The sequence below is a fragment of the Lissotriton helveticus genome, chromosome 1_1 (genome assembly GCF_964261635.1).
Source record: "Lissotriton helveticus chromosome 1_1, aLisHel1.1, whole genome shotgun sequence".
NCBI classification, from domain to species: domain Eukaryota; kingdom Metazoa; phylum Chordata; class Amphibia; order Caudata; family Salamandridae; genus Lissotriton; species Lissotriton helveticus.
Genome location: NC_136057.1, coordinates 129,868,223 through 129,876,156, shown reverse-complemented (window position 1 = coordinate 129,876,156; position 7,934 = coordinate 129,868,223).

The window sequence follows — 7,934 nt, the reverse complement described above, 5'->3', positions numbered from 1 at the left end:
ATTCCTGTGGTACAAACAGTTTATAAGTGTGTGATAAGCCTAAGAGGTAATGCAACCACTCTTGGAACGCCATCTTGATCAGTAATATCGCGTGTTCACCGATGGTGTAATTCTGGTCTTTGGGAAGAAGTGTCTTGGAAAGATCGACACAGGATTCAGATGTCCAGACTTTGAATCCCTCTCAAGACAGAGAGATCCAACGGCAAACTAAGAAGCTTCTACCAGAAATGTAACGCAGGGTGCAGATGTGCCAAACTGAAACGATTGCTGAATTCTCCTTTAACCTTTAAACACCTGCTCAGCTTCTGTCTGCTACATAAAGAGACCCCCTTTTTACCAAAATTGTGCGATGGGGAGTCACAAGATTGAAAAAACTTTCAATAAATCCTCTATAAAATAGATGGACTGAAAGTAACTTTGAATTTCCTTACCATTAATCAGTTCAGAGTAGTAATAGAAATCCTAAAAAATTTAATTAATTTCTTTAAAATGTGCAGTTTCTGTTTTGGTTTAAGGAGGGTGCTCTTTCAAGCATTGCAAAACTCCTTGAACAGGCGCAATTTGCTCTTGTTCCAATTATGGACATATTGAAATATCACTAAATACACAATGACAAACACATGGAAAAAGTCTTGAAGTAAGTAATTTATGATTAAAAAATAAATAAAATGAAAGCAGCCAGGTCATTTCAGAGCCTAAAGGTATAACACATTACTCATGGAGCCCATATTTAGTCCAAAATGTGGTCTTCCACTCACCTCTATCTTGAGATCTGAGAAGATGGTACAACCAGGGCAAGTCCACTTTGGAATAAATAGTTTCTTTCCATACCTGATCAAATAACACTTAAAAGCAGAGGATACAACTTAATTATAATTTTGTTTAATGCCCAGTACAGGTGCAGAGGCCACCTGGTGAAGACACTGGCAGCAGTGAATGTCGTACAAATCCTGTTAGCAGAGGGTCAAAGTATTATTTTAGGTGCTCACTTTCTTGCTCACTTAAAGTAATGACTGCATGATAACAGTTCCTGGTTGAAGATCAAGACAGCACTCTGAGTGTTGGTGGGATACTACTGTGTACATCGTGAAAGCTATCAGAGAACTCCTGTTGCAAAAGGAAAATGCTACTTACCAGTATGCATCTGTTCTTGGCATGTAGAGCTCACACTGAGCGTTGGATCGCCACCTGGTGTTGGGCTCGGATGATTGCATGTTGTTGTCTTGGAAGAAGTCTTTGTAATCACGAGATAGGTGACTCCTCCCTTGGACGATAGTGCGCATGGGCATCGACTCCATCCTTAGATTGTTATTTTCCGCCACTGGGTTTGGATGGAACTTTTACGCTCCTGTTCAAAATCTAATTTCTAAGTAGTTTGACGTGTCAAAAACGTACTAAAACTCTTCTAAACAACTTTTGACATCAAGAACCATCGACTCAACCTCATCCATTTGATGACAGTTTGTGACTTCATCATGCCACAAGATAATTCAGTGTGAATTACAGACTGAACTGGCTCACATTCAGTCCCCCTATGGAGTTAGCTGTATATCTGGTGAAGCACCTGGAGAGCACGGGACCCACATCAGGGCATACCCGTCCCACTTAGAGCGACAAATGCAAAAAGAACAATTGATGGTCCTAATGCTGAACAATGTCAAACATTCACCCCGTGCTTGCTGCGCGACTGGATTCAAGCTAGCCTGGCTGATGAGGAGTGATACCCCACAACTAGTCCCAGGATGCTTGTTTACCAGTCCGGGGACGACCTGGCAGTTCAGATGGACTTTTCCCATGGGGAGCAGGGTCAAGTTTGATTTGCACATGGCTGGGTCTAAACTGGGGTGACGAAGTGAGCTAAAGAACGATGAATTAAACCCAGATCTGTGACTGGGAGTGAAGGCTTCACAATGTTCAGCATTTTAGAAAGTGTGCATTTCTCTCTTAGCTCTTTGGGTGCCTTACAGCCTGTCTCCAATACACACCTAGGCTTCGGTGACAACTACACTTTGTGCATTCCCTCGAGGTAGCCACAAACACAGGTCACTCAGCTGTATCTGGATACATCTGCATTCTGAGGGGGTTCCCTGGGCAGGAAGTGGAGGAGGTAGCACACTTCAATAGGTAGTGTCCTGCCCTCGCAAAAAGCACTGATCAATCCCCTAGGGTAGCCCGGCAGACAGGGCTGGGCTGAATGGGGACCTGTGCTCATCAATAACTTTCCTTTGAAGTCACCTCCACTCCAAAGTCATTTTAGGGTATATGTACTGGGGCTCTGACCCCTTCTTATCAGACATGTTTGGACCCGTAACCAGACATCACTGGCTCTACATCTACGCATTGCCTGAAGGCACAGTTGATTTTCTTCAGTGAGATCTAAAGTCAAGGCAGAGTGCCTGCAACTGTTTTTTGTGTACAAATCACTCGCACCCACACTGTGTGATGTCCATGTATCCCTGTGCCTTACAGCTTGATTGCCGACTATTGCTTTTCCCTGCAACACCGAAGGTTGCCCGGCATGGCTCAGTGCACCCCGCCCTCAAATGTGGGATGGATTCCTCGTAGCAGTGCTGTGCAACCTGCCAATGAATCAATTTTCCTGCCGGTCAATCACAGATCACGGTACGATGCCACATCAAAACCCTGTGCCTCCGTTGCCGTGCCTGATTTCTGTGTGGCTCCGCACTGCTTCGGATTGCATTCCAAGAAGCTCCCACCATCCTGGACCGAAACCGAAGACCAACAACATAAAAGGTAAGGAATTGAGACCGCCGAGACACCTGTGGTCTCCACCGTCTACCTGCACTCTCGTGGGCAGCCCACCCTGGGTGATTTCCTCAGCCTCCCATAATCCGTTAGGACAGTTTGTCCTTAAGCAACTCCCAGCAAGTATTGTTTTTGCGCTAACATGAAAAGGAAGCAGAGGGTCCGTTCCAACTGGGATCATAGCAGTGGCAGCTCCTCAGCTAGGGCGGACAAGCATTGCCCCTACGCCAGCACTCTCAAAAACATAAAACTATAATAAAATGGGTTTTAAACCTGTTTTATTTTTCTTGTGCTGAGTCTTGGGGTGCAGCCAGGGCGATGACCAGCTGGAGGGGGAGTGATAGGCACTGCCATCACTGTGCATGTGGGTTAGGCCAGCCGTTTCAGGCCTGCCACAACCACATGCGCAGTGAAGCTCTCTCCAACCCCTGCGGCATTGCCAGGTAGGAGAGTGCATGCATAGGCTTCCAGTTTGTAAGAGAGTGCAATGCATCTGCACTCAGGCCAATCCTAAAGCTGCTGTCATGCATGAGAGCAGCTTCAGGATTGGCTGCAGGGCAGTCTGGGAGGATGAACCTGCCTGCAGTGGAGAGAAGAAGAGCAGAGGAGCTCGATCCTGGAGGGCGGCAGGTAAGTTGCTATAAAAAAAAGTTTATAATTTGTCTCCGTTGTCCCCCCCCTCATCCCTCTCTTTTCCCTGACATGAGCCGCTTCTGGATCATAGTCCATTCCCCCTGTGCACCGCAAGGAACCGACTAAACACGCAAGTGCTCTTGTAGCACCATGACTGCATACTCTCTTTAAAAGCTCATTTGCCTTCTCTAATCATAAAGTATTGAACCCAAGAGAAGCCAGTTTAGTTTTAGCGCTAATGTTATTATTTCTAAGCATTGAATGTGATACTTAACAAACATGATAACTTGAAAAGTACTTATAGAATGTTTATGGTTTTGGTCTTGTTTTGTTCAGAATATAAACCTATGTGGAGTCTTTTTGTGGTGTATTCATTGCGTTACTGTGTGTGTGTGTTACTGTGTGTGTTGCACAAATACTTTACTCATTGCTTCGGGTGATAAGCCTGCCTGCTCTGCGCCACGCTACCAGAGGGTGAGCACAGGTTATCTTCATTGTGTATCTAGCTTGCCCTGAATAGAGTGGTGGGCTATTCCTGGCATATCCTAGTCGACCAGAAATCCCATTTCTAACAGGGACCTTTCACTGGATATCCCCCACAGGCAAACCGCGGTAATAGAGGAAGGAGTGGAGGTAGAAGAAGCGCCCTGTCCATCAGATCTTTCCGATTCTGCCTCTTTGAGTCTGTGCGGATCATCCAGGAAGTCCCTTCGGTTGTATCTTCTCTCGGTCTTTGAAAGGCCTCGTTGAAATCTTACAGATTCTTTGAGAAGAAAGAAGGCGAACAATACAAACTTCCGGAGGGTGTGTTTGAGCCTCATTTATCCCACAGTTAAAAAAACGACCCTTTGTGAAGAATAAATATTTTTTCCGGCAAGAAATAGAACAAAATGTGCTGCCTGTATTTAAGGACATTGAGTGAACACATTTTTCAAAGATTTGCAAAGGTTTACAAATAATAAAACATCTAAAGGTGAAGCTCAGTGCTCCAGGATCCTTGCAGCAGGAGCCGGAAAACAAACAAGTGGCCCACCTGCAATCTACAGGGCATGATGGGATATTGGAGGTATCCTATACATTAAAGGAGCAGCAGAGTTTTACCAGCTTCATCCTTCCTTAAAAAACGGTTTGTGTACCTAGTGAGTACCTAAAAATAGTTTTTAGGTAAATAGCTGAAAATTTGCCAATATAGCACTTCATAGGTTGTTCTAAAACTTTTCTTCTTCCAAAATAAAAGCGTAAATTGTCATGTGTGTTTTGTAAGAATTGCTTGTGGATCCCACGCCTGGGTGGGTCAGTTCAGTTCTTATGTCTATTAATGACGATCCCCTCGGGGGGAGCAGAGTTAAAGCCACAGGTTATGGCAGTGACTTGATTGGGTGAGGAACTGTAGTCAAGGGCTCAGAAACACTTGAGGTGGATGACCTGTTTCAAAAGAGACAGAGTCAATGTAGGGCCCTGGTTGTGTCTAAGGTGCTCAAGGAGGGGCAAGGGCCAAGGTTCTCCCTGTGGTCTGTATTGCTCTGATTCTTAGGTTAACCTTCGGATTTTCTGAAGTTTGTCTACAGTTCCACTTGTACGGCTGGTAAAGAGGCATCCAACGCCATCATTGCTGAAACAGGATTATTTCCCTGCGCATCTCCTGGAGTCGCAGTTTGAGTCAGGTCACCTGGGAAGCAAAACTATTGTGCTCCGCTTGCGATCAAATCACTAGCCTGCTACTCCACAAGCAGATTTTGTGAATCATCCCAGTCACTCTCCTGGTTCGCAATGTCAATAACATAACGTGTATTTGTAAAGTGTGCGTTCACCCAGAAGGGCCTCTTGGCACTGAATAATAGAGGTTTATTGTTACCCAACTCAATGGTACTCATTTTATCAAACTCAGAAGGAGTAAAGGCTGGGTGGACCCACCGGGATTTGAACTTATGACCATGAGGTCAAACACAGGCCCCTACAGTGGACACATTTGTCCATTAAGCCACCACACCCGGCTATCAATCACCACAGTAGCCAACTTGTTTGACTCAAAAGAGTGCACATGACCTGTAAGCCCCATATGTGTCACAGTCAAATCAGTGCCCTGCTCTCTGTGGTAAATTAAGTGAGCATCTGTCCATATGCACATGGAGAACATGGCGGAAAGGACACATCTTCACTATTATAATTAGGGCTCCCGGTTTTATGGTATTTATTTTTTTAACATTTCCGTCTGTATTTATCCTTATTAATTTTTTTGTCATTTTATCTGTATATATCCACATTTATTTTTGTCGCAAGCCAAAAAAGACGCTGCAACTAGTATTTTTCCACATTTATTTAAATAGGCAGTGCACACAGTTGTTATAGGATTAGCTATATGTATATATATATATATATGCTCCAAATTAAGTAAACACAATACAATGTGTGAGAGTCTATTATAGACATTTGGAAGACCAATGCTGTGTATGTTTCATACAACTTTCACAAAAAACTTTACTGTTAGATCGAAACAGGACCTCGCATACGTGAAATGGGAGGGTGTCACAGAGATTACTTGCAGTAATATTAGTGTCCGCTACTGCTGTGTTACAATATTGAAAACACTCTCACAGGCCATAATAAACACATTTAGAATTTAGATGAGTGCACATGTGCACTTTCAGTGACCTGGCCAAAGATTGCATGAAAGTGCTGTCTACGTTCTTCATATATTACAGATATTGAATGCCTCGTTCTCCTTATTGTCCGTTTCATGCGTCTCTCTGTGGTGCGCGCTGACTATCCACAGCTGAGAGAGTTAACTACCTTCTCTAGTCTGAAGCAGGGAGCTCTCATTTCAGAAATAAATTTCAATTTAAGGCCTGAAAGTATCCCAAAGCTAATGCGGCTTAATTTCCCTAATGTGTTTATGCCTCCGGACTTTCTGACCTTTTTGGGTCACACTCATTTCTGCCAGTCCTACATTTGCGCAAAGTACTTGCGCTGCTAACACCTTCCCCCGCCTTCTCAAAGTTAAACTGCCTTAGAGGTGCAAACCGTGAAATACATATTCACCTCCACCCCCACCCTTTCACTTCACAGTAACTTAAAACAGACTGCTGTGCTGGCGCGGCGCTCACTACAAAGCCAGAGCTCCGGAGATGATGAATGATCAGCTGATTGGCTAAAAAGATGTAACAGCCACATCATAAGGGCTATAGTGGGCAGGTCAGAGGAAATGTTTTCCCGCGCCTACCAAAGATTAATGGCCCAGCAGGTGTCAAAGTGGGCAGGCATACAGGGCAATCAGGAAGAGGGGCGTGGGGAGGCATCCCTGGGCTGGAGCACGATCGAGCAATTCTCAGACTCCAATTTGGTCGTATTATTCCGTTTCTATGTATAAATACAGACGTAAGAAAAATATTTTTCCGTCTGAATTTATATGTAAAAATCTGTTTAAACGGAAAACCGGGAGCCCTAATTATAATGTAAGAAGGCGTTCTTGAGAGTGTTAAAGTACAATGACATTCATCCTGCACTCACATAGAATTACTGCCTTTAACCGATTCATCTTGGTTTGTCCTTCGGACGATATAGTCGTAGTTAACGAAGAGTATATCTCCAGGATGTTTCTGTTTAGCCAGACACATTATATGACAGGTTCGATTGCGATCATTTCAGCAATAGAGAACAGTTGTTTTAAAAATTAACTGCTGCCCTGAAAAACAGCTGCACAATGAAAGACTTGCAGGCACTGATTACGACTGAATCAAGAGGAATAATTCTGGAATATTATCTATTATCGTTCACAAAGATATATTTTGGTCCTCTCATATTATTTGTGTGCATCGACATAAGTACGTGTTTATAACATCACAGTGAGGCCTCTCTGGAACAAGACCGAAAAAACATAATTTTACTGTTTTTATCAGTGCCGGCATCCAAATCTTCCTGAAAAATGGGTTCTGCTGTAAGAATCTCCCTGGTATATTGTCCTTGTGTACTACAGAAACAGACAATGAAGCTGATCAGATAAATGATCACTACACGTACAAAATCCCACCAATTTGCCTCTTGAAATGCAACAGGTTAGCTATTACTCACCTTATACAGGCATATGTGAAGATCTTTACAAATATAGAAACATATTTTACTCTCACTAAGGTCCACTCACTAATGCCAGAAGAATTTCTTGCAAAACAGGAGTCCATATTTTGCACTGCCAACATTCTGACATGTGCATTCCACACGTTCTGAGCAAACTGAAGGACAAGAACTCAGCTCCCTTCAGTAAATCAGCTGTTTGAATAATACCCTTGAATGACCTCCATTATCAGTTTCTTCTTCCGAAGTGATGGGGATTCATCCCACTATATTTTAATAGGAACCGTGTCCGATGACCGGAAAATGTGGATTACGTGCACAGTGTGGCTTGTGCCTTAGGCAGACCAGTAGCCATGGACGTTGCTATGTGAAAGATCACTCGGCGACTCCTACATCAATAAGATAGATTTCTGCACACAGTATACTTTTATACTTGTAATGTACTTGTAACACTTAAATACTTGTAA